This window comes from Somniosus microcephalus, chromosome 1 (genome assembly GCF_052327205.1).
Source record: "Somniosus microcephalus isolate GS21.2 chromosome 1, FLI_Smic_1.0, whole genome shotgun sequence".
Classification (NCBI taxonomy): domain Eukaryota; kingdom Metazoa; phylum Chordata; class Chondrichthyes; order Squaliformes; family Somniosidae; genus Somniosus; species Somniosus microcephalus.
This window is the reverse complement of record NC_140987.1, coordinates 339,436,655-339,463,381: the sequence shown is the minus strand read 5'-3', so window position 1 is coordinate 339,463,381 and position 26,727 is coordinate 339,436,655. Positions and strand designations below refer to the sequence as shown.

The following is a 26,727-nucleotide window of genomic DNA, read 5'->3' as shown; positions in this document are numbered from 1 at the left end:
CCCACCACAAACTCTGTTCCCTGGCCACCGTTTCAATCCATCTCCCAGGCAACTGTCTGAAGCTGAGCCTGACCGTTCACAGCCTTGGTGTTGTGTTTGGCCCCGACATGAGCTTCCGACCACATCTGCTCCATCACCATGACCGCCTATTTCCACCTCCATAACATCGCCCGACTCTAACCCTGCCTCAGCTCATCTGCTGCTGAAACCCTCCTCCATGACTTTGTTACCTCTGCTTTCCTGGCCGGCCTCCCACTTTCTACCCTTCGTAAACTTGTGCTCATCGTTTGAGTGGCAGATTCAGCAGATGGTCAATATTTGCTCATTGGGGGTGAGGGGTGGGGAGGAGTGGAATGCGAACATTGCATCTGTCATCTGAGATGTACAGAGGCCTGCTGTGCTGCGGCCTGCTGTTTGTGAAGGTGAGAAATTTGTGTAGCCAAGGTTTTGTGTAAGTTGATTATTTGTGGCCTGTTATGTGTTTGATATGTTACATTTAGGGTGATGTAGGAGGGTGGGCGAGGAACTGTCTTGGCGACTGCATCTTTGAGAATTTTCTTGCTGCAATATGTTTGGGTAGAATGTATTTCTGGTGGAATGTGATTGAAATTGAGGTAATATTTTGTGTAATATGATTGGTGAATAATGAGGAGAAAAGCAGAGTTAAGCATTGAGGGAGAAGAAAAGACACTTAACCAACGAAGATGAAAATTGGTGAATAGTCTTGACAAAGTCAGTATGTAGACGATGGTTACAGGGTCATGTGTTACTACTGGGTCGTGAGATACCAATGAGTCACGTGTCCCCATAGGTTCCTGTGCTAATCTCTCTCTGTACAGGTTTTATTAGGAACTAGCTAAAGTGCCCGGTGGTGCCGAGGCTTTTTCGAGGGCATGTTGTTGTTGGAAGAGAGAGAGAGAGCGACTGGGGGGTAGAGAGAGAGCGACTGGGGGGTAGAGAGAGAGCGACTGGGGGGAAGAGAGAGAGAGACTGGGGGGAAGAGAGAGAGCGCGGGTGGGGGGAAGAGAGGGCGGGGGGGGCAGGGAGGGCGGGGGGGAAGGGAGGGCGGGGCGGGGGGGAAAGGAAGGGCGGGGGGGAAGGGAGGGGGGAAGGGAGGGAAGGAGAGGGGGGGGAAGGGGGGGAGGGAGGGGAGGGAGGGCGGGGGGCCCCCCCGAGGGTCACGGCCCCCCGAGGGTCGCGGCCCCCCCCTGAGGGTCGCGCCCCCCCGAGGGTCGCGCCACCCCCGAGGGTCGCGCCCCCCCCCCCCGAGGGTCGCGCCCCCCCCCGAGGTGAAGACCGCTGATTGCGGCTGTGCGAGACGGCCAGCGGGCCCGGTTGCCAGGGTAACCCTTGACGCTCAGCAAGCCCCGCCCCCCGGCCGAGCCAGAGAGAGACGCCGCGTCTCAGCTCCTGCTGCGCGCGCACCCTTTAGTAAGGTAGCGGCGCTCGGCTGAGGCCCGCCCCTCCAGCCTTCGAGTGGGGCCGGGAGGTGCCTAGCTCGGGCGTGGGTGCGGAGGAGAAGCCGAGGCTTCGAGGCCTACCTGGAAAAACGGGGCAAGGTAGGAAAATTAATGAGATTAGATAAGTTAATTCGTTTCTAAATCATTTTTTCAAAAACAATATGTGTTTTAAAAGCAACGTTTTTTTTAAAGACGCAGAAAGCGGGAAAAAGAAAGGAAAAGTTTGGAATCAAGATGGCGGCGACTCACCTCGGTTCAGAACGATAAGGCCCGCCCACACACGCACCGATTGGCCCGGCCGCACGCGGCAGCAAGGCGCCGTACGATTGGTCGACCTCGAGGTCACTCTCGCTAATGAGCGGATAATGAGATGCTAATGAGCGGAATGTTAAGGTTTTTCGGATACCGCGGGCGTGATTTTAGCCCGGCCGAAACGTAAATACGCTTAAAACCGTTTTGGAAAGGTAAGCTTTCTTTCGACGTAACGCACGCGTAGGTACGCCCTGTAACTTTCGAGCGCATAGCCCGACAGATGCACACGCGATGACAGACAGAATGACAGACAGATAGACAGATCGACCGATTTATATATATATAGATAGATGAGTGGAAGTGCATCAAAGCTGAGCTTTCATTGGAAACATGTTAAAGCCCTGAAGGCTGTCCTTTCATATCCTGAGGCCTTCTGTGATAATCACAACTTATTGAAGGAACTGTTTGTACTTTAATGCCTTAATCTAGTATTGTAGTTACAAGCATTACAGAATCTGTCAAATAAAATCTACCATTACAAGCAGAGTGAACACCAGAGCTGGACTGTGCTGTGAGTGGAGTGTGCAGACTGTGCCTCTGTGTTCTGACCCATCCACAGCCTCACCCATGTAATAAAATGGATTGGACTGATTCAGTCAGAGTGAAACAGTGGCCCTGATTATATGACTAGAAATGACAGCATGGCAGAAAGAGAATTTGAAAAACTGGGAATAAAAAGCTGGTCTCAGTAAAAGCGACCATGAAGCTGTTGCATTGCCGGAAAAAACAACTGGTTCACTGATGTCCTTACCCGGTCTGGTCTATGAGACTCCAGTCCCACACCAACGCATGACTCTTAACTGCCATCTAAAGTGGCCTTGCAAGCTACTCAGTTAAGATTGGCAAAAAATGCTAATGATGCCCACATCCTAAGAATTATTTTTTTTAATTCCCAATGAAATGTACTTCTAAAACACATTCCCCATTTTCCAGATCCACTCTGCAATCTCACTCTGGATGATGGATGTTTTGAAATAGTTAATACAACATGGCTGCAGGCAAACAATGAAACTTGCACAAATGGATCAGAAATCTACATTCCTCACCAGGGTCCAAGTGAGCAATACTGGGAGTGAGTACATTGCTACAGACAGCTGCACCTAGAACCTGCACAGCTGTACCAGTAGCTTCCTCTTGGGAAGGTCAGTTGAGTGAATGTCCTGTTTAATGAGTGAAAAGCTGTTTGATTTAGATAGAGGTACTATTTACATCATACGTCTGTTACAAAATAACATCACAACATGGTCCCTTTCATTAGTTAACAGCTCCCTGGTTTCTAACACTGCAGGTTTACTTTAACAATATTTATACAGTGAAACCTGCATTGAGCATTTTTTATTTTCTTGTTCAAGGAAGAGATTCACCACTAGAACTCCTAAACATTAAATGGTTCAAATTATCTGTGACTGATTTCCCTTTCTCTGCGTTTTACTTGAATACAGTATTGTGTTTAACCCACAGAGCAGGTCCCATGTTTAACAATCTGAAGGAGCTGAATTCATTGGGAGATAAAGTGACTCACCCAGGGAGTTTTAACAGTGCTTTGTAAGGCAGTCGATGAAGCACTGTCAGGAACTCCTTCAAATCAGCTCTCCAGGGAATCTCATCAGTGCTCGCTGTTTAAACAAAGCTTTAGGTTTACAAATCAATAGAAATAGAGGGGAAAAAACAAGGATATCAAATTTATTCTCCATTTTTATTGAAGCACTGGAGAAAGTGCAGAAAAGTTTGACAAGGATGTTACCAGAATTAAGAGGATGCAACAATCAGGAAAGATTGATCAGGCTGTGCCTCTTTTCTCTGGAAAAGAGATGAAGAGGAGAACCGATAGATCTTTAAAATTATGAAGATGTTTGATATGGTGGATGTGGAGAAATTGTTTCCACTTGTGGGCGAGTCCAAAACAAGAGGCCATAAATAAAAGATAGTCACTAACAGATCAAATAAAGCATTTTAAAGGAATTTCTTCACACAGAAAGCGGTGAGAATGTGGAACTCAGTGCCACATGTAGTGGAGGAAGCACACAGTATTGGTGCTATAGACGATGACATGGTGGGAAGGGGTCACTCGAGTGGGAGGAGGCTCGTGTGAAGTCTGAATACTGGCATAGGCCAGTTGGGCTGAGTGACCTGTATCCGTTTTGTAGATTCTGTGTGACTCTATGGCCTAGAAATTGGGTTTTGGCTTAGCCAGGGCTTTAGCGCCGGAAATTAGTGCCGGCGCTAAGTCCCCTGCGCGCGCCAAAAATTCAGTGGCGCCGCGCCCAAACGGCTGCCGGCGCTACTGAAGGGTCTTAGCGCCTGGAAAAGGGCGCTAACTGCCGTTTCGCGCCGCAATTCCGGCGCTGCGGCACCCGATGCGGTGCGGCAGGCTGGGGAAGTGCAGGCCTCCTCCTTCCGTTAAGGAGGAGCTGCCTGCACCCGGCCGCGGCCCGCGCAAATCTGCTTAAAAATGAGCCCGGCACCTCGGACAAGTGCCGGGCTTGCATCTGTTCCGGGGGGGGGGGGAGAGAAGTCCGGGGAGGGAGCTGCGGGCAGGCGGCCGGCGGGAAAGCGGCCGGCCGCCGCGGGGCCTTTAATGCGCCGGCGCTAACTGCAGTAAGGCACCTCTGACAAAACGCTGGTTGCGGCTGCCACGGGCAAGGCGGCCGCAACTCAATTTCGGAGTTCGGGCGGGTTACCATGGCAACCGGGACGCTGCGCACACCGATGACGTCATCGGTGCCGGCGCAGCGCTACCGGAGCAACGCCGATTTAGGGCCCCAGGGAATTTCACTACTGGCCATAACTCCGGCGCAAGGCCCTCTAGCGCCTCAAATGAGGCGCTAAGGCTACTGAATTTTCAGCCGTATGTAACTTCAGAAAACAGAACTGATTCTCTAACTTGGATATCTTTCAAGTCAATGTATATTTGACTAAATACTTTTGTGCATTGTATCTAATAGTGACTGTGCGTAAATGAACTGTATCCTTATATAAGATATTTTCTGTTGTCATTTTATTTAGTAAAGTGGCTTTACGCTGTACAAGTTCAATAGATGTGACTGGGGAGATAGTCTGGTATTCAGCTTTCTGTCTGCTTCTGGCCTGGCTGATAGTTGGGGCAGTGCTATCGAAAGGAATCAAATCTTCAGGAAAGGTAAAATGATTGATAAATAGATAAAACTCTGGTGATAAAGTACAATAAAACTAGAATTTTTAAATTTGAAGTGGGCTGGTTTATCTCACAGGTGATGTTAACAGTGACTTCTTGGGGAGAGTGAGATCCATAGTTTATGAGCACTGCAGGCCTGAGTGAGATCTGAAGATCCTTCTCCTGCGTGAAAGAACTGTGGTGTATGTAACCTGTTCCACCTTAAGAGAACTACCTTAAGAGATGTACTACTTTCTCTTCGCTGCTGTATACTGTAATACTGTAATACCGGTGGTGACCACACCGGTATATAAGTGTTGTGCAAGGATTTGCTGGGCAGTTCAGCCCTGACCTTCGAATAGTAAAGACCTGTTAAAAGTTATTCTTGTTGTCTGTGTCCAGTGATTGATCCTAAACCTAACTGGGACATACAGGCTCAACAGTGGCGACGAGTCCGATCTTACTCTGCGGCAAATTTACATCCAAGGCAGCTTCGTCCTCAAAACGGGCGTCGAGAAGAGGCATCCGCCCTCATCATCCTGCTGAGCACCATCGCACGGGAGGCATCGAGAACCCAGGTTAAAAAGAATAAGAATTCTGACCACGAAGCCCTCCATCAGCGACAGGCAGTGTTCATCCCTTCTACCACGGTGGTGGGTAAGCCGATCAGCGACACGAGCAGAAAGTCGGCCGTGTTGACTGTGGAGTAGGGGAGGGAAAACGGAGGAATAAGGGCGGAGAGCTCGACCACGGCCGGTAGAAAGGGCCGGGCTGCAATCGAGGCCGAGAGGCGCAACGACTGGGGCAGCTTAAGGCTCGAGAGCCGCGGAGAACTCAAACGCAGCCGGTGTACAGGACCGGGCTGCGAGCGGGGCTGCGAGGCAAAACAGCGTCGGGGAGTTGAGAAGCTTAAGGCACGAGAGCCGCGGAGAATTCAAACGCAGCCGGTGTAAAGGACCGGGCTGCAAGCGGGGCTGCAAGGCAAAGCAGCGTCGGGGAGTGAGAACCGCTGGGGAGGCGAGAACGGCAGCAGCAAGGCAATCGCCATTGCAGCCAGCGGGGGAAGAAGGCAAATGCGGGAATCCGCCATTGTAGTCGGCGGGGGAAGAAGACGAGCGTGGGAAAGACCGCCAAGCATGGGAAGCCGCCATTTAAGTAGGCGGGGGAAGAAGACAAGCGCGGGAAGCCGCCATTTAAAAAAAAAAAATTTTTTAAACTTGCAAGGATGCCTAAACATGGGAGCATTAATACCTTTGATAGTGATGTCGAAGATTGGACCACGTATGTAGAACGCATGGAAGTTTATTGTAAAGCAAATAAGGTACCAGATGATGAGAAAGCATTAACCTTACTAAGCTCAATGGGGGCGAAGACATACGGGCTATTGAAGCACCTTCTATCACCAATTAAACCGGCGGATCAGACCTTCGCGAATATTGTTACTGTCCTGAAAAATCATTTAAACCCCACGCCGCTGATGATAGCGGAACGATTTAAATTTTACAGAAGAACGCAGTTGAAAGACGAAAGCAACGCTGAATTTTTAATTGAACTACGTAAGCTATCGAAGTACTGTCAGTTTGGGACAGGGCTAGCAGATGTGCTGAGAGATAAATTTGTGTGTGGATTGTTAAAAGAAGGAACACAAAAGCGACTGCTTGAAGAGAATGAGCTTACGCTTGATAAAGCTGTCACTATTGCAGCATCGCAAGAAGCCGCAGCAAGAGGCACTGCGGAAATGCATCTACGGTCACCGGAACTCTGTACCAATCAAATGGTCTTGAGTACAGTAAAATGTTATCGTTGTGGAAAGACAACACACGATCCGAACCAGTGCTGGTTCAAAAATCAGGAATGCAGAAAATGTGGCAGGCTTGGTCACATAGCTAAAGTATGCCGGTCAGGAAAGAAGACCAGCAACAAAAAGTCACCGCAGGAAAAGTACAAAAAGGTACACAAGGTGACAGAGAACAGTTCGAATGAACAGAAGTCAGATTCAGACACCAGCAGTAATGAACTGGGTAGTCTAAGAGTACACAATGTTGGTAAGGAAGCAGACCTCCAAACAATTTGGGTCACACTTCAGATAGCAGGAGTCCAAGTGAAGATGGAATTGGACACTGGATCGGCATTGACGGTCATGAATAAGAAAGATTACAAAAGGTTATTCCCACATATTCCCCTACGGGATACGGAGATTGTATTGAAAACATACACGGGGCAAAGAGCATACCCCATCGGGAAGATAGAGGTAAAGGTGGTCCACAAGGGCAAAGAAAGCCGAGGAATGGACTTATATGTGCTACCTGAGGGAGGTCCACCACTACTGGGACGGGAGTGGATTAGGAAAATAAATATGGACTGGCATTCCTTAAAAGCACTAACGGTAGATTCTGGTACAAAAGATGTCAAACCTAAACGATTGTCCAGAATATTGGACGATGCTAAAGAGGTGTTCCAACAAGGACTGGGAACACTGAGAGGAATTACGGCAAACATCAAGATTGAAGAACATGCAAATCCGAAATTTTTCAAAGCCAGACCGGTACCTTATGCAATACGACCTGCTGTGGAAGCTGAGCTGGAAGGGCTAGAATGTTCAGGATTACTGTCTAAGGTAGACTGGAGTGAGTGGGCCACGCCCATTGTCCCAGTCATGAAGCGTTCATCGAGCAACAAGCCGGGGGAACCGGGGAAGGTTCGCATCTGTGGTGATTTCAAGATCACTGTTAATCCGGTGCTTCACACGGTGCAGTGTCCGCTTCCACGGATTGAGGATATCTTCGCTTCATTGTCTGGCGGGAAACACTTCACCAAGATAGACCTGGCGCAGGCGTACTTACAGATGGAAGTTGAGGAAGAGTCACGCCAGTATCTCACGATCAACACGCATAGAGGCTTGTACCGGTATAATAGACTGGTTTTTGGAGTGGCATCGGCTCCAGCAATTTGGCAGAGGGCCATGGAGCAGGTATTACAGGGAATTCCAGGTACACAATGTTACCTGGACGATATTCTGATTACAGGAGATGATGACGAGGAACACCTTGCAAACTTGGAACTGGTGCTCACCAGATTGAAAGAATATGGTCTTCGAGTTAATCGCCAGAAATGTGAATTATTTCAGAAGCGGATCTCGTACTGTGGTCATGTCATTGACCAGGAGGGGCTTCATAAGTCTCCTGACAAGATCGAAGCTGTTGTGAAGGCCCCCGCTCCGGATAATGTATCCCAATTGAGGTCGTTTCTAGGGTTGATTAACTATTACCATAAGTTTCTGCCAAATTTATCCACGGTGCTGCACCCGCTGAACGCTCTTTTGCAGAAGGGAGTACCTTGGAAGTGGAGCGAGGACTGTAAGAGGGCCTTTCGCGAAAGCAAGGCATTGATCACCTCAGAGGAAGTGTTGGCTCACTTCAACCCAACACTGCCTATTCGTTTGGCTTGTGATGCTTCTCCATATGGTATTGGGGCAGTACTCTCACACAAGTTGCCAAATGGCCAGGAGAGGCCAGTTGCGTTCGCATCCAGATCATTGACCTCCGCTGAGCGCAATTATGCTCAGATAGATAGGGAGGCTCTCAGCCTTGTGTGGGGAGTAAAGAAGTTTAATCATTACCTGCAGGGCCAAAAGTTTATGCTTCTGACAGACCACCAGCCGTTGGTATCCATTTTTAACCCTAAGAAGGGTGTTTCGGTGATGACAGCACAGAGACTCCAGAGATGGTCCCTTTTCCTAGGGGCACATCAATATCAGATAGAATTCAAAGGTACAAAGCAGCATGGTAATGCTGATGGGCTGTCGCGCCTGCCACTACCTACAGAGGAGGAGGCACCGACGGTTGACCCTGTTGAGTTATTTCACTCGACCATCATCGAATGTTTACCAGTCACCAATGCAAGGATTGAAAGAGAAACCAGGAACGACCCGACACTGTCCAGGGTCTACGAAGTGACAGTGAAGGGATGGCCAGCACATGGTGATCCACTGTTACCGGCATTCTCAGCAAGACGAGAACAGCTGTCCATCTGTCAAGGAACATTGATGTATGGAACAAGGGTGATTATTCCTCCTAAGTTAAGAGAGAGAGTTCTAAAGCAACTGCATGAAGGTCATATGGGGTGAGTCAAGATGAAAAGCCTTGCTAGGGCTTATGTGTGGTGGCCGGGTATCGACCAACAGATAGAGGAGCTGACGTAAAGCTGCTCAGGGTGCCAAAAAGTGCAAAATGCACCTCCGATTGCACCGCTGCATCCATGGGAATGGCCTTCAACCCCATGGCAACGTGTACATATTGACTTTGCTGGTCCTTTCATGGACTCCATGTTTTTAATTGCAGTGGACGCACATTCTAAATGGCCAGAAGTGATTAAGATGACTACCACTACCTCGGAAAAGACGATCGCGGTGTTAAGAACGATATTTGCGAGAAATGGATTGCCAGAACAAATATGTTCAGACAACGGACCGCAGTTCGTGTCAGAAGAATTCCAGGGATTCATGAAGAAGAATGGGGTGAAACATTATACCTCTGCCCCATATCATCCGGCTACAAACGGGTTGGCCGAGAGATTTGTACAAACGTTTAAAAAAGCAATAAAGGCCATGAGTGAAGATCAGATTCCACTGCAACACAAGGTGGACAAATTCCTACTGGCATATCGAAACGCCACTCATGCAGTGACAAACCAAAGTCCTGCCATGATGTTCTACAACAGGAGGTTGAGGTCCAGGTTGGACTTGTTAAAACCAAATGTGCGGAGGGAAGTTGAAAACAAACAGTTCCAGCATATAAATAACAAGACCACTCGGAGTTTCGAAATAGGACAACCAGTGTTAGCCCGGGACTATAAAAACAAGAAATGGCAATCTGGAACAATTCGGGCCAGACAAGGACCCCTGATGTACACGGTAGATGTTGGTGAAAATGTAATACGGCGTCATGCTGACCAACTGGTAGAATCGAGAACAAGGGTCGAACCCATGGTTACGGCAGAGACAACCGTGAAAGAAGTTAGTGAACCTGAAGCATCTACCTCAGAAGTGAATGTACCTGATGATGATGTCCAATCCATAAGAGACCAACTAGATGAGTCACCCCAGCAACGAGAATCAGAGACCCCTGAAAGGCGTTATCCAACTCGAATCAGGAGGCCTCCTCAGAGACTGAATCTTTGAACTGTTTTGCATGCAGTTGTATATATGTTATTATGTTATGTTAAATGGGGATATAACTGTTAAGCTAAAAAGGGAGGATTGTGGTGTATGTAACCTGTTCCACCTTAAGAGAACTACCTTAAGAGATGTACTACTTTCTCTTGGCTGCTGTATACTGTAATACTGTAATACCGGTGGTGACCACACCGGTATATAAGTGTTGTGCAAGGATTTGCTGGGCAGTTCAGCCCTGACCTTCGAATAGTAAAGACCTGTTAAAAGTTATTCTTGTTGTCTGTGTCCAGTGATTGATCCTAAACCTAACTGGGACATACAGACTCAACAAGAACAGCAGCAATTCCCCAAACCCCTGAAATGTGCCCCTCATTCTAAGGGTTTCAGTCGCTGATACAGGACTGTGGGTGAATTTCCAATTGCTCTGGAAGGCTGGGCAGGGCTGGCTAAGTGAGTGAGCAGATTAGGGTCCTGGTTTTGTTTGAGTGAAATGAGATTTGTCTGGACAATGGGAATGGCAAAGAAACCAGTGGAGTAAATGTGAGGAGTTAAATATATTCATCAGACTCTGATCTATTCCCCTGTTTAAATGTGTTACTTCCTTGAATGAGATATAAATAAGTTAGAATAATATTGTGCTATATAAATTCAGTTACAATATGCAGCTCAGTGTTAAATATACCCTTCATGTAGTTATTACTCCTCCAATTGTCTTCTGCTTCATTCTCTGCTTTGATTACAATCCTACTAGTTTCCTATTCATTCGGATTCAATACTGCAAATGTTGCACCAACAATACAGGAAAATCTAACGAGCCACTCTCCATGGTCAGGTGGTGTATTTCACGGCGACATTCCCTTATGTGGTTCTGACCATACTTCTGATCCGAGATGTTACCCTGGAGGGAGCCTATAAAGGAATTGAATTCTACATTGGAAGCCAGTCAGACTTCTCCAAACTGGCTGATGCTGAGGTAAACATACCAGGATAATCCACAGAATTCCAGCTGTAATTTTCAGTCAAACTCTTTCATGTTTCACTCAATTTTTCTACTTTTTTAAGATTAATTTTAAGAGCTGTGTGTTGCTTTTGGTTCTTGTTCAAATCTGGGAAAACTAATTTCAGTTGTTGCAGTACCCAGACAAAGTTTTCATCGCGTCCTTGAGACCATGAGCTTAGTTTCTGACTTTTGACATCCTGACGTTAGCATATTGGAAGGAATGGGAGGGGAAGGGATATAATGGGATGAGATGGGAAGAGAAGACAAGGATGGAACAGGGAGAGATGGAATGTAATCGGATGGGATGGAATGGCTGCCATATTTCCTTCCTGTGCTGACTGTTTTCCAGTATCTTGTAACAGATTCATCAATAAAACTTTCAGGTAAGTTTCATACCAGTCCATTGCAGATCACACAAAACTTGGAAGTATAGTGAACAGTGAGGAGGATAGTGATAGACTTCAAGTGGACATAGACAGGCTGGTGGAATGGGCAGACATGTGGCAGATGAAATTTAACGCAAAAAAGTGCAAAGTGATACATTTTGGTAGGAAGAGGAGAGGCAATATAAACTAAAGGGTACAGTTCTATATGTGGTGCATGAACAGAGAGACCAAGGGGCATATGTGCACAAATCGTTGAAGGTGGCAGGGCAGGTTGAGAAAGCGGTTAAAAAAAGCATATAGGATCCTGGGCATAAATAGAGACATAGGGGGAGAAATACTTATCACCCCGTTTTGGGGCGCAATTATCGGCTGGGCGCAAAGTTTAGAGCCTGCCGCTAATTATCGCCTCCGACTGCAAACTTGGCTTTTATCACCCCTGGAAGTGATTGGAGTGCTAAATCAGGCGCTACACACCTGTCTTAAGGCGTAAAGGCCGAGGAGCGAGGCGTTAACTCAGAGCGCGGGCGAAGCTCAGGTGATGTCAGTTAGCGATGGAACACAGACACACTGGCACCAGCCAGTTCTTAAAGGGGAGGGTCAATCTTGCTCTCCAGCCACACCCTGCTCATTGCAGGCTTGAATCTTGTTGTGGACAAACCTTTGTCTAAATTTTCCAGCCAAGGACTATGGAGAGAGTCAGGGAACGAGCTCAGCGCTTCAGCGACCAGGCCTTGGAGGCTCTGGTTGGCGCGGTGGAGCACCAAAGAGCTATACTGTAACCTGAGAGTGTCAGGAGGCCATTGCCGCGTGACTACAGAAGAGTGTGGAGGGAGGTGGCTCAGCATGTCTCCTCCAGGAACATGGTGCCCAGGACCCATATACAATGTCGCAAAGAGTTCAATAACCTCACTCGGGTCGTCAGGTTGAGTGGCTGCTTTTCAAAACCTCTCCATCTCAACCTCACTCTATGGCCAGAGGGCCTTAAAACCCCAATGTCCAACAGGTGGCAGAGCTCAATGACCACCTCCTTGCTGAAGCGCAGCCAGCGCAAACACTGCTCCTCAGACAAATGAATGTAGGAGAATTGTTCCCGGAATACCCTAGGAGGGTAAGGTCTCCTGTGCAGAGGCCTGTTGGCCCTCCTCCCTCTGGCCATGATTGCCACTCTCTCTTTGCGTCTCTGATGCCTCCGATTCTGCAGGCGCAGGATGACGCCCCGAATCAGTGCAGCCCCCAAAGTCTCTTGACAATCGAAGTAATGAAGGTCAAATCCACACAACGTTGACTCTCTGCAGAATCTCTCTGTCAGAATGAGTCATGCAAAAATGCCTCCCACAAAAAAAGACAGGAAGAGGGCGCCTTTAAATAGTGCACCCCCAGCCCCTCACTGACTGGAAAACGTTCCACTCTCCCTGTCGTTGATTGCGGCAGGCGGAAAGGAAGGGGGCGCCACTCAATAGCCAGTCCGGGGCGCCACCGGGGCGTTGCACGCTCGACTGACGTCACGATCTGCGGGCGCAGGAGATCGGGGCGGTAGAGTTTAGCGCCGCCGCAAAAACTCTGGTCAATTTTGCGAGCGGCGCAAATAGCGCCGCACCCAATCGCTAGTTACGTTGCGCCCCTCGCTAAAGGGAGGCGCTAAGCAACCAAATTTTTCCCCCATAGAGTATAAAAGCAAGGAAGTTATAATGAGCCTTTATAAAACACTGGTCCGACCTCAACTGGAGTATTGTGTTCAATTCTGGGCATCGCACTTTCGGAAGGATGTGAAGCCTTAGAGAGGGTGCAGAAAAGATTTACAAGAATAGTTCCAGGGATGAGGGACTTCAATTACGTGGATAGACTGGAGAAGCTGGGGTTTTTCTCCTTAGAGCAGAGGAGATTTGATAGAGGTGTTCAAAATCATGAGGGGTCTAGACAGAGTAGATAGAGAGAAACTGTTCCCATTGGTGTAAGTGTAGAGAACCAGAGGACACAGATTTAAGGTGATTGGCAGAAGAACCAAAGGCGACACGAGGAAAAACTTTTTTACGCAGCGAGTGGTTAGGATCTGGAATGCACTGCCTGAAAGGGTGGTGGAGGCAAATTCAAGCATGGTTTTCAAAAGGGAATTGATAAGTACCTGAAGGAAAAAAAGTTGCAAGGCTATGGGGAAAAGGCTGGGGAGTGGGACTAGCTGAAGTGCTCTTGCAGACAGCTGGCACATAAGAACATAAGAAATAGGAGCAGGAGTAGGCCAATCGGCCCCTCGAGCCTGCTCCGCCATTCAATAAGATCATGGCTGATCTGATGCTAACCGCCAATCTACTATCACAGAACCATCTCCTGAATCTAACAGAATTAGACAGACGAAATAGGGGCAGGATCAGGCTACACGGCCCCTGGGCCCGCTCCACTACCCACAGGGCCATGTCCGATCCGAACCTAGACTCATGTCCAAATTCCTGCCCGCTCCCCGTAACCCTTAATTCCCTTTACTTCTAGGAAACTGTCTATTTCTGTTTTAAATTTATGTAATGATGTAGCTTCTACAGCTTTTTGGGGCAGCATATTCCATGGACCGACCACCCTCTGGGTGAAGTAGTTCCTCCTCATCTCAGTTTTGAAAGAGCAGCCCCTTATTCTAAGACTATGCCCCCTGGTTCTAGTTTCACCCATCATCGGGAACATCCTCCCCGCATCCACCCGATCCAACCCCTTCACAATCTTATATGTTTCAATAAGATCGCCTCTCATTCTTCTGAACTCCAATGAGTAGAGTCCCAATCTACTCAACCTCTCCTCATATGTCCATCCCCTCATCCCCGGGATTAACCGAGTGAACCTTCTTTGTACTGACTCGAGAGCAAGTATGTCTTTTCTTAAGTATGGACACCAAAACTGTATGCAGTATTCCAGGTGCGGTCTCACCAATACCTTGTACAACTGAAGCAATACCTCCCTATTTTTATATCCTATCCCCCTAGCAATGAAAGCCAACATTCCATTGGCCTTCTTAATCACTTGCTGCACCTGTATACTAACCTTTTGAGTTTCGTGCACCAGGACCCCCAGATCCCTTTGTACTTCAGTACTTTCCAGTTTCTTGCCATTAAGATAATAACTTGCTCTACAATTTTTCCTGCCAAAGTGCATAACCTCACACTTTCCAGTATTGTATTCCATCTGCCAAATCTCTGCCCACTTACTTAGCCTGTCTATGTCCCCTTGCAGGTTTTTTATGTCCTCCTCACTCACTACTTTCCCTCCCATCTTAGTATCATCTGCAAACTTTGATATGTTACACTCGGTCCCCTCCTCCAAATCGTTAATATAGATTGTAAAGAGTTGGGGACCCAGCACTGACCCCTGCGGAACACCACTAGTTACTGATTGCCAGCCTGAGAATGAACCATTTATCCCAACTAAGATGGCCTTCTGTTAGATAGCCAATCCTCTATCCATGCCAGAATATTACCCCCAATCCCGTGATTTTTTATCTTAAGCAATAATCTTTTGTGTGGCACCTTGTCAAATGCCTTTTGGAAGTCAAATACACTACGTCCACTGGTTCCCCTTTATCCACCCTATATGTTACTTCCTCAAAGAACTCCAGCAAATTTGTCAAACATGACTTCCCCTTCATAAAACCATGCTGACTTTGTCCTATTAAATTATGATTATCCAAATGTCCTGTTACTGTCTCCTTAACAATGGACCCCAAAATTTTACCAACCACAGGCTAACCGGTCTATAGTTTCCAGCCTTCTGTCTACTGCCCTTTTTAAATAAGGGTGTTACATTAGCAGTTTTCCAGTCTGCCGGGACCTTTGCTGAGTCCAGGGAGTTTTGGAAAATTATTACCAATGCATCCACAATCCCTACCGCCACTTCCCTCAAGACCCTAGGATGTAAGCCATCAGGTCCAGGTGATTTATCCGCCTTGAGTCCCATTATTTTACCGAGTACCACTTCCTTAGTGATTTTGATCGTGTTTAGCTCCCCCCCCCCCCCCATAGCCCCCTGTTTGTCCAGTGTTGGGATATTCTTAGTGTCTTCTACTGTAAAGACTGATACAAAATATTCATTCAGTGTTTTTGCCATCTCCATATTTCCCACCATCAATTTCCCGGTCTCATCCTCTAAGGGACCAACATTTACTTTAGCCACCCTTTTTCTTTTTATATAACTATAAAAACTCTTACTATCTGTTTTTATATTTTTTGCTAATTTACTTTCATAATCTATCTTCCCTTTCTTAATCAATCTTTTTGTTATTTTTTGCTGTCTTTTAAAGTTTTTCCAATCCCCTATCCTCCCACTAGATTTGGCTACCTTATATGCCCTTGTTTTTAGTTGAATACTATCCTTAATTTCTTTACTTAGCCACGGATGGCTGTCTTTTCTTTTACACCCTTTTCTTCTCAGTGGGCCGAATGGCCTTCTTCTGTGCTGTAATCATTCTATGTGTTTGGATCATTTGATTTTACCATAGTAACATTTAACTGGACAATCAGAATTATGACAAGTTTTTTATTGGTATTGCGATCTGATTTTTGATTTAGCCGGACTTTGTTGCTCTTCAGGTTTCATAGAATCATAGAGACTTGCAACACAGAAGGAGGCCATTCAGCCCATCATGCCTGTGCTGGCTCTTTGACAGAACAGTCGTGCATTGTCCTACATCCACGTTTTTTTTTGTCCGTAACCCTGTAAGTTCCTCATCCTAAAATACCTGTCCAGCTCCCTTTTTTATATTAATTATTTATGGAATCAGCTTCCACCCTTTCGGGTAAAGCATTCCAGATCCTGATAACTCTGAGTGAAAACATTTCTCCTCATCTTCCCTCTATATCTTTTGCCAGAATCTATTACCTCTAGTTATTGACCTACTCGCCAGAGGGAATCGTTTTTCTCTACCTACTCTATCAAAACCTTTCATCTTCAACCTCTATTAGATCACCTCTTGACCTTCTCTGTTGCAAGGAGAACAATCCTAACTTTTCCAACCTTTCCTCATAACTGAAGTCCCTCATCCATGGTAACATCCTGGTAAACCTCCTCTATACTTTTTCTAAGGCCTTTACATATTTCCTGAAGTGTGGTGCCCAGAATTGTTCACAATACTTCAGCTGAGGCCTAACCGGTGATTTATGAAGTTCTAGCATGATATCTTTGCTTTTATATTCTATTCCTCTATTCGATTCCTCTATTTATAAACCCAGGTAACCCATATGCTTTTTTTAACCACCTTATCTGCCCTGCCACCTTTTTTAAGGATTTGTGTATATGAGCATAAGAACATAAGAAATAGGAGCAGGAGTAGGCCTTTTGGCCCCTTGAGCCTGCTCCACCAATCAATAAGATCAAGGCTGATCTTCAACCTCAACTCCACTTTCCTGCCCAATCCCTATATCCCTTGATTTCCTTAGAGTCCAAACATCCATCGATCTTAGCATTGAATATACTCAACAACTGAGCAGCCACAGCCCTCTGAGGTAGAGAATTCCAAAGATTCACGACCGTCTGAGTGAAATAATTTCTCTTTATCTCAGTCCTAAATGGTTGACCCCTTATCCTGTGATTATGCCCCCTAGTTCTAAACTCTCTAGCCAGAGGAAACAGCCTCTCACCATCTACCCCGTCAAGGCCTCTGTTTCATGTGATCACCTCTCATTCCTCTAAACTCTAGAGTATAGGCCAATTCTACTCAATCTCTCCTCATAGGACAACCCTCTCAACCCAGGAATCAAACCCTTTCCAGGAATTACTCTAGTGAACCTTCGTTGCACCCCCTTTAAGGCAAGTATATCCTTCCTTAGGTACAGAGACCAAAACTGTACACAACACTCAAGGTGTGGTCTCACCAAAGCCCTGTAAAATTGCAGCAAGGTTTCCTCACTCTTATACTCCAACCCCCTTGCAATATAGACCAACATACCATTTACCTTCCTAATTGCTTGCTGTACCTGCATGTTATCTTTGTGTTTCGTGTACAAGGACACCCAAATTCCTCTGACCACCAACATTTAACAGGTTCTCACCATTTTAAAAATATTGTTTTTCTATTCTTCCTTCCAAAGTTAATAACATTATGAACACCAAGGTCTCTCTGCTTATCTACACTTTTCAAAATTGTGCCATTTATAGTATACTGTCTTTCCATATAGTGCATCACTTCACAGATCTCCACATTGAACTCCACCTTCCTTGCTTCTGCCCATTTCACCATCCTGTCTGTCAACCTGAAGCCTATAACTATCCTCATCACTATCTACTACCTTGACAAGTTTCGTATCATCTGCAAACTTTATAATGCTGCTCCCTACACCTGAGTCTAGGTCATTTATACAAATTGAAAAGAGTAATGCACCCAAAACTGACCCTTCGGGAACACCACTGCAAACCACCTCCCAGTCTGAAAAACATCCATCCACCACCTTTGCTTCCTGTAACTGAGCCAATTTTGTATCTATGCCGCCACTTACCCTTTAATTCCACGGGCTTCCATCTTCTTAATAAGCCTCCTGTGTGGCACTTTGTCGAATGCCTTCCGATAGTCTATATATACAACATCTACTGCACTACCTTGATCAACCTTCCGTTACCTCATCAAAGAATTCAATTCAATTAGTCAGACACAATTTGCCATTAACAAATCCATGCTGCCTCTTCTTGATTAAACCATGCCTTTTCAAATGTCCCTGGTAATGGTTCCCAATAACTTACCAACCACCGCCGTTAGGCTGACTGGCCTGTAGTTTCCTGGTTTATCCCTCTCCCCTTTCTTGAATAGTGTATAACATTAGCAACCGTCCTGTTCTCTGGTACTACTCCTGTATCCAATGAGGATTGAAAGATTGTGACCAATGCCTCTACTATTTCTACCTTTGCTTCTTTCAGCAACCTTGGATGTATTCCATCTGGATGAGGTAACTTACAAACTTTAATAATGCTAATTTTTTTAGTATGTCTTCTCTATCTATTACTATCCTGGCCATAGCTTCCCTCTCCTTGGTGTAACCTTCATGTTATCGGCTTCCTTTGTGAAGACAGATGCAAAGTCCTCATTTAATACTTTAGCAACGTCCTCTGCCTCTACATGAAGATTTCCTTTTTGGGTCCTTAATAGACCCAACTTTTCCCATAGCTAACTGCTTACACTTTGGGGGCGATTTTCCCAGCCCCGAGGAGGCAGGTTTGGAGGCGGGACAGTTGGCAAAATGGCAAAAGCTGAGGGTTGGTTCGGAACCCGCCTCCAAACTGCCTCTGCGCAATTTTGCTGGAGGTGGTTTTGATGGGTGCGATTCGATCCCGCCTCCATCAGTCGGGAGAGGTAGTTAAGACCTTTAAATAGTAGTTAAGTGCCTCTATAATCCTATTTTGACAGGCCTTCGTTATTTTACCACATTTTCAGCGTGTTGCACGACCCTCCTAAACCATGCCAGCTAATCCTGGCGGGTTGACAAGTGGGTGGCCTCCTCACAGCTGCAACTCCACCATTAAAACAGAGCTTTCATCAGGGAGCAGTTGCAGATGGCAGAACTTTTGTTCCAAAGGTCTTTCAGCACTTTTAGCAGGCCTACCAAAGTCGGAGGTGCTGCAGCTTACATAAGAACATAAGAAATAGGAGCAGGAGTAGGCCAATCGGCCCCTCGAGCCTGCTCCACCATTCAATAAGATCATGGCTGATCTGATCCTAACCTCAAATCTTCTATCACTCTGCATCCACCCAAACCCATGTGATCTCCCGGGAGAGGCGAAAAACCAGATAAAGACCCAATGGCCAATTTGGGAGAAAAAAATCTGGGAAATTCCTCTCCGACCCATCTAGGCGATCGAAATTCTTCCAGGAGATCACTCTGTCCCTATATTTTCTACAGTACTTACCTTCTGTAAAGGCGACCTCCACCCCAGCCAGGAACAGGAATAAAACCATCTCCTGAAATCTAACACAGAATTAGAACACAGTAGGAGCAGAACCAGGCTACACGGCCCCTGGGCCCACTCCACTACCCACAGGGCCATGACCATTCTGAACCTAGACTCATGTCCAATTTCCTGCCCGCTCCCCGTAATCCCTAATTCCCTTTACTTCGAGGAAACTATCTATTTCTGTTTTAAATTTATTTAATGATGTAGCTTCCACAGCTGTCTGGGGCAGCAAATTCCACAAACATATCACCCTCTGAGTGAAGAAGTTTCTCCTCATCTCAGTTTTGAAAGAGCAGCCCCTTATTCTAAGATTATGCCCCCTAGTTCTAGTTTCACCCTTCATTGGGAACATCCTCACCGCATCCACCCGATCAAGCCCCTTCACAATCTTATATGTTTCAATAAGATCGCCTCTCATTCTTCTGAACTCCAATGAGTAGAGTCCCAATCTACTCAACCTCTCCTCATATGACCACCCCCTCATCCCCGGGATTAACCGAGTGAACCTTCTTTGTACTGACTCGAGAGCAAGTATGTCTTTTCTTAAGTATGGACACCAAAACTGTATGCAGTATTCCAGGTGCGGTCTCACCAATACCTTGTACAACTGCAGCAATACCTCCCTGTTTTTATATTCCATCCCCCTAGCAATAAAAGCCAACATTCCATTGGCCTTCTTGTTCACTTGCTGCACCTGCATACTAACTTTTTGAGTTTCGTGCACCAGGACCCCCAGATCCCTTTGTACTACAGTACTTTCCAGTTTCTTGCCATTAAGATAATAACTTGCTCTATGATTTTTCCTGCCAAAGTGCATAACCTCACACTTTCCAGTATTGTATTCCATCTGCCAAATCTCTGCCCACTTACTTAGCCTGTCTATGTCCCTTTGCAGGGTTTTTATGTCCTCCTCACTCACTACTTTCCATCCCATCTTTGTATCATCTGCAAACTTTGATATGTTACACTCGGTCCTCTCCTCCAAATCGTTAATATAGATTGTAAAGAGTTGGGGACCCAGCACTGACCCCTGCGGAACGCCACTAGTTACTGGTTGCCAATCTGAGAATGAACCATTTATCCCAACTCTCTGCTTTCTGTTAGAGAGCCAATCCTCCACCCACGCCAGAATATTACCCCCAATCCCGTGATTTTTTATGTTGAGCAATAATCTTTTGTGTGGCACCTTGTCAAATGCCTTTTGGAAGTCTAAATACACTACGTCCACTGGTTCCCCTTTATCCACCCTGTATGTTACATCCTCAAAAAACTCAAGCAAATTTGTCAAACATGACTTCCCCTTCATGAAACCATGTGGAGTTTGTCCTATTAAATTATGTTTATCCAAATGTCCCGTTACTGTCTCCTTAATAATGGACTCCAACATTTTACCAACCACAGATGTTAGGCTAACAGGTCTATAGTTTCCAGCCTTCTGCCTACTACCCTTTTTAAATAAGGGTGTTACATTTGCAGTTTTCCAATCTGCCGGGACCTTTGCTGAGTCCACTGAGTTTTGGAAAATTATTACCAATGCATCCACAATCCCTACCGCCACTTCCCTCAAGACCCTAGGATGCAAGCCATCAGGTCCAGGGGATTTATCTGCCTTGAGTCCCATTATTTTACCAAGTACCACTTCCTTAGTGATTTTAATCGTATTTAGTTCCTCCCCCCCTAGAGCCCCCTGTTTGTCCAGTGTTGGGATATTCTTAGTGTCCTCTACTGTAAAGACTGATACAAAATAATTGTTCAGTGTTTTTGCCATCTCCATGTTTCCCACCATTAATTTCCCGGTCTCATCCTCTAAGGGACCAACATTTACTTTAGCCACCCTTTTTCTTTTTATATAACTATAGAAACTTTTGCTGTCTGTTTTTATATTTTTTGCTAATTTACTTTCATAATCTATCTTCCTTTAATCAATCTTTTAGTTATTTTTTGCTGTCTTTTAAAGACTTCCCAATCTTCCATACTCCCACTAGATTTGGCTACCTTATATGCCCTTGTTTTTAGTCGGATACTATCCTTAATTACTTTACTTAGCCACGGATGGCTATCTTTTCTTTTACACCCTTTTTTCCTCAGTGGAATATTTTTTTTTTGGAAGTTGTAAAATAACTCCTTAAATGTACACCACTGATCATGTACCGTCTTACCCTTTAATCTATTTTCCCAGTCCACTCTAATCAATTCCGCTCTCATACCTTCATAGTCTCCTTTATTCAAGCTCAGCACGCTTGTTTGAGATCCAACCTTCTCACCCTCTAATTGAATATGGAATTCAACCATGTTATGGTCACTCATACCAAGGGGATCCTTTACGAGGACATTTTTAATTAATCCTGTCTCATTACACAGGACCAAATCTAAGGTTGCTTGCCCCCTGGTCGGTTCAGTTACATACTGCTCAAGAAACCCATCCCTAATACACTCAATGAACTCATCCTCAAGGCTGCTCTGCCCAATTTGATTTGTCCAGTTAATATGATAATTATCCCCCATAATTATAGCTGTTCCCTTATTACAAGCCTCAACTATTTCCTGATTAATACTCCCTCCAACAGAGTTGCTACTGTTCGGAGGCCTATAGACTACACCCACTAGTGTTTTTTTCCCCTTATTCCTTATCTCCACCCAAACTGTTTCACTATCCTGCTCCTTTGACCCAATATCATTTCTCTGTATTATAGTGATTCCTTCATTTATTAACATAGCCACCCCACCTCCTCTCCCTTCCTGCCTGTCCTTCCTGATTGTTAAATAACCTGGTATGTTTAATTCCCAGTCATGGTCACCCTGCAACCATGTTTCTGTAATGGCCACAAGATTATACCCATATGTCGTTATTTGTGCCGTTAACTCATTCATTTTGTTATGAATGCTACGTGCATTCAGATAAAGAACTTTCAAATATGTTTTGTAACACTTAGTTCCTGTTTTTTTCCCTTTTTAGTACTTTACTTTTTACTCCATACCTTCTGTCCCTTCCTGACACGTTCTGTTTTTTAATTCCCCCACTGCTACCTAAGTCTATGACCTTCTCTGTTGTCATTTCTATTATTTGCTCTCTAGAAACCTCCCCCCGACTAATTAGTTTAAAGCCCTCTCTACAGCCCTAGTTATATGATTCGCCAGGACTCTAGTCCCAGCACTGGCCAAATGGAGTCCGTCCCAACGGAACAGCTCCCTCCTGTCCCAGTACTGGTGCCAGTGTCCCAAGAAGCAAAACCCATTTCACCCACACCAGTCTTTGAGCCACGCATTTAACTCTTTAATTTTATTTATCCTAGCCAAATTCGCTCATGGCTCAGGTAATAACCCAGAGATTATTACCCTTGAGTTTCTGTTTTTTAATTTGACCCCTAGCTGCTCATACTCCTTTAACAGAACCGTCTTCCTTGTCCTATCTACGTCGTTTGTACCAACATGGACCACGACAACTGGATCCTCCCCCTCCCACTCCAAGTTTCTTTCCAGCCCAGAAGAGATGTCCTTAACCCTTGCACCAGGCAGGCAACACAGCCTTCGGGACTCCCGCTCTTGACTGCAGAGAACCCTATCTATCCCCCTAATGATACTATCCCCTACCACAACAACATTTCTTTTTACTCCCTCCACTTGAATGGCCCCCTGTACCTCGGTGCTGTGGCCAGGTTGCTCATCCTCCCTGCAGTTCCCGCTCCCGCCCTCACAGGGAGTAAGAACCTCGATCCTGCTGGACAAGAGCAAGGGCTGCGTCTCCTTCAACACTACATCCTGGATCCCTGTACCTTCCTCACTCGTAGTCACACCGTCCTGTCCCTGACCACGGACTACATCTGCAGTAATTAACTTCATAGGTGTGACCATCTCCTGAAACATAGAGTCCAGGAACTTCTCCCCCTCCCTGATGTGTCGCAGTGTCTGAAGCTCGGTCTCAAGCTCCATAACATGGAACTTGAGTTCCTCTAGCAGCAAACACTTGTTGCAGATGTAATCACCGTGAGCCTCAATGGGGTCCACCGGCTCCCACATCTCGCAACAGTAACACATCACCTGCTCCATTCTATATAATTAATTAAATTTCTTATTATTAGTTATGAAGACCCTGCCCGGATATAGATGATAATATCACACCACTATTCAATAGGACTTACCAACTTAAAGGTATAAAAGAGAAGAGAAGGAAGAAAACCAACCAACCAGCTGATCACCAACCTCCTCCTTGAATACTGTCTGTGGGGCCTGTTTGGTTGACTCGTCTCGCTGCTCCGCCTCCGCAGTGCTGTCTAAGCCTGGGAGTGGGGGGAAAAACAGAGCAAAAAACACACCCTCACCGCCCACTTGCCCGAACTCTCCCACTTACCAAAACTCCAGCAGCACTCAATGCACAAAGTACTCTGTGCACAGCACTAGCCCCTCCCCTTTTATACCCGGATTCTACTTCCAGTTTAAACTGCCCAATAGTTTAATACACCCTTAAAAAATTAAACTTGCTTCAAATAATTGACTTCTTAACACACTAAAATTCACAAAATACACTTAAATGATTTTTCTCCCACTTACCAAAACTCCAGCAGCACTCAATGCACAAAGCACTCCGTGCACAGCACTAGCCCCTCCCCTTTTATACCCGGATTCTACTTCCGGTTTAAACTGCCCAATAGTTTAATATACCCTTAAAAAATTAAACTTACTTCAAATAATTGACTTCTTAACACACTAAAATTCACAAAATACAGTTAAATGATTTTTCTCCCACTTACCAAAACTCCAGCAGCACTCAATGCACAAAGCACTCCGTGCACAGCACTAGCCCCTCCCCTTTTATACCCAGATTCTACTTCCGGTTTAAACTGCCCAATAGTTTAATATACCCTTAAAAAATTAAACTTACTTCAAATAATTGACTTCTTAACACACTAAAATTCACAAAATACACTTAAATGACTTTTCTCCCACTTACCAAAACTCCAGCAGCACTCAATGCACAAAGCACTCTGTGCACAGCACTAGCCCCTCCCCTTTTATACCTGGATTCTACTTCCGGTTTAAACTGCCCAATAGTTTAATATACCCTTAAAAAATTAAACTTACTTCAAATAATTGACTTCTTAACACACTAAAATTCACAAAATACACTTAAATGATTTTTCTCCCACTTACCAAAACTCCAGCAGCACTCAATGCACAAAGCACTTATCTCTCAACTGTGGGACCTCCTTGGAAGACCCTCTCCCGCTTGGACTGAGCGTTTCCCCAACAGCGGTATCTGCCAGCAACATTGGAACCATTTATTTCCTTTCACCATGGACCTCAGATTCGGATGAGGATCAGCCACGGCAGCAGCAGAACCAGGCAGCTCAGCAGCAACAGCAGCAGGATGCCCAACCTCCTGCTCACCCACCTGATGCTGCACAGGGCAGAAGGTACCAGCGCATGGAAGGACGTCGTGCAAGGAATGCACTCATCCTGGCCAGATTTGCATAGGTTGCCGATTGTGGCACATGTGCTTGGTGCCTTCTTAACACATGATAGACAATGGCATGACTCTCTGGCCTCCTTTCACTATGACCACCAACCTGACCATGCAAGTGTCGCAGAGCACGCAATGTGGAGCTGCCTAAGCCGAAATAACAGATGCCATCACGCCAACAGTTTGCCATCACCTAATTTTAATACATTCCCACAGGGATGGCATTTCATCAATAAACAGAAACAATCACCCAATATGCACACAGATCTGGAGGTTATATCCCTTGCCAGCTGGACCCACACAGCCTTGGTTTCTTTGGGAGGCCTCTTCCTTCCAGATGAGGGGAAGAGCACCTTCCTGCTAGCTCTCGCCTCCTCAACCAGCATACCCAGCGCCTCATCCGAGAACTTCGGGGAGGCCCTTGCCTTGGAGCTGGCCATTCTTCAAGGAGATAACAGCTTGGAGGTGGTGCAGCATCGACCAAAAACCAGTGGAATGAGCCAAGACAGCAAGCAGCCCTTAAATGAAGCTGGATAAGTGACATCAGCAGAGGCGAGTTTCAGTCCCAAAACACTAATTGGCCCAGGGGAACCCACACCTCTGAAATCAACTGGCCAATTAGGGGAAAATCACAAATTTTTCCCACCTCTCAGTGGAGGCGGGTTTGGAACCCACCCAAACCGAAGCCCGCCTCCAACCTGCCTCCATTGGGAAAATCGCGCCCTTTTTTATGTTTACATAGATACATATAGATACATAGAAGATAGGAGCAGGAGTAGGCCATTCGGCCCTTCGTGCCTGCTCCGCCATTTAATGAGATCATGGCTGATCCTTTAATTCAGTATCCCGTCCCCGCCTTCTCTCCGTAACCCTTAACCCCTTTTGCCCGTAGAAATATATCTAATTCCCTCTTAAATATATTTAATGAGCTGGCGTACACTGCCCTCTGTGGCAATGAGTTCCACAGGTTCACCACTCTCTGAGTGAAGAAATTCCCCCTCATCTCTGTCCTAAATGGTTTAGCCCTTATCCTTAAATTATGTCCTCTAGTTCTGTTCTCACCCGCCAAGGGAAACATTCCTTCTGCATCCAGTCTGTCTAGACCTGTCAGAATTTTATACACTTCTATGAGGTCCCCTCTCAATCTTCTAAACTCCAGTGTGTACATCCCTAAACTACATAGTCTCTCCTCATAGGTCATTCCCGCCATTCCTGGTATCAGCCTGGTGAATCGCCGCTGCACCCCCTCCATGGCAAGAACATCCTTCCTCAGATGAGGCGACCAAAACTGTACACAGTACTCGAGGTGTGGTCTCACCAGTGCCCTGTACAGCTGCAGCAAGGTATCCCTGTTCCTGTATTCTAACCCTTTTGCTATGAAGGCCAGCATACCGTTTGCCTTCTTGACCGCCTGTTGCACCTGCATGCTCGCCTTCAGTGACTGGTGTACAAGAACACCCAGGTCTCTCTGTACTTCCCCCTCTCCCAATCTATTGCCATTTAAATAATAATTTGCCCTCCCGTTCCTGCACCCAAGGTGGATAACTTCGCACTTGTCCACATTATAGTGCATCTGCCATTTATCCGCCCAATCGCCCAGTCTGTCCAAATCGCTCTGGAGCTTCCTGGTCTCTTCCTCTGAGCCCACCCCACCTCCTAGTTTAGTGTCGTCTGCAAATTTGGAAATGCTGCATCCGACTCCCTGATCCAGGTCATTAATGTAAATTGTGAACAGCTGGGGGCCCAGGACAGATCCCTGTGGTACCCCACTTGTTACTGCCTGCCATTCAGAAAATGAGCCGTTTATTCCAACTCTCTGTTTTCTATCTGACAGCCAGTTCCCTATCCACGCCAAAACTTTCCCCTTTATCCCATGAGCCTCAATTTTCCA

The 26,727-nt window shown here is 46.1% G+C and overlaps 1 pseudogene; it reads left to right on the top strand.

The window, feature by feature from the left end:
• The first annotated feature begins 2,701 nt into the window (after positions 1–2,701).
• Positions 2,702–26,727, top strand: part of LOC147124931 (sodium- and chloride-dependent neutral and basic amino acid transporter B(0+)-like) — a 59,499-nt pseudogene continuing 35,473 nt past the window's right edge.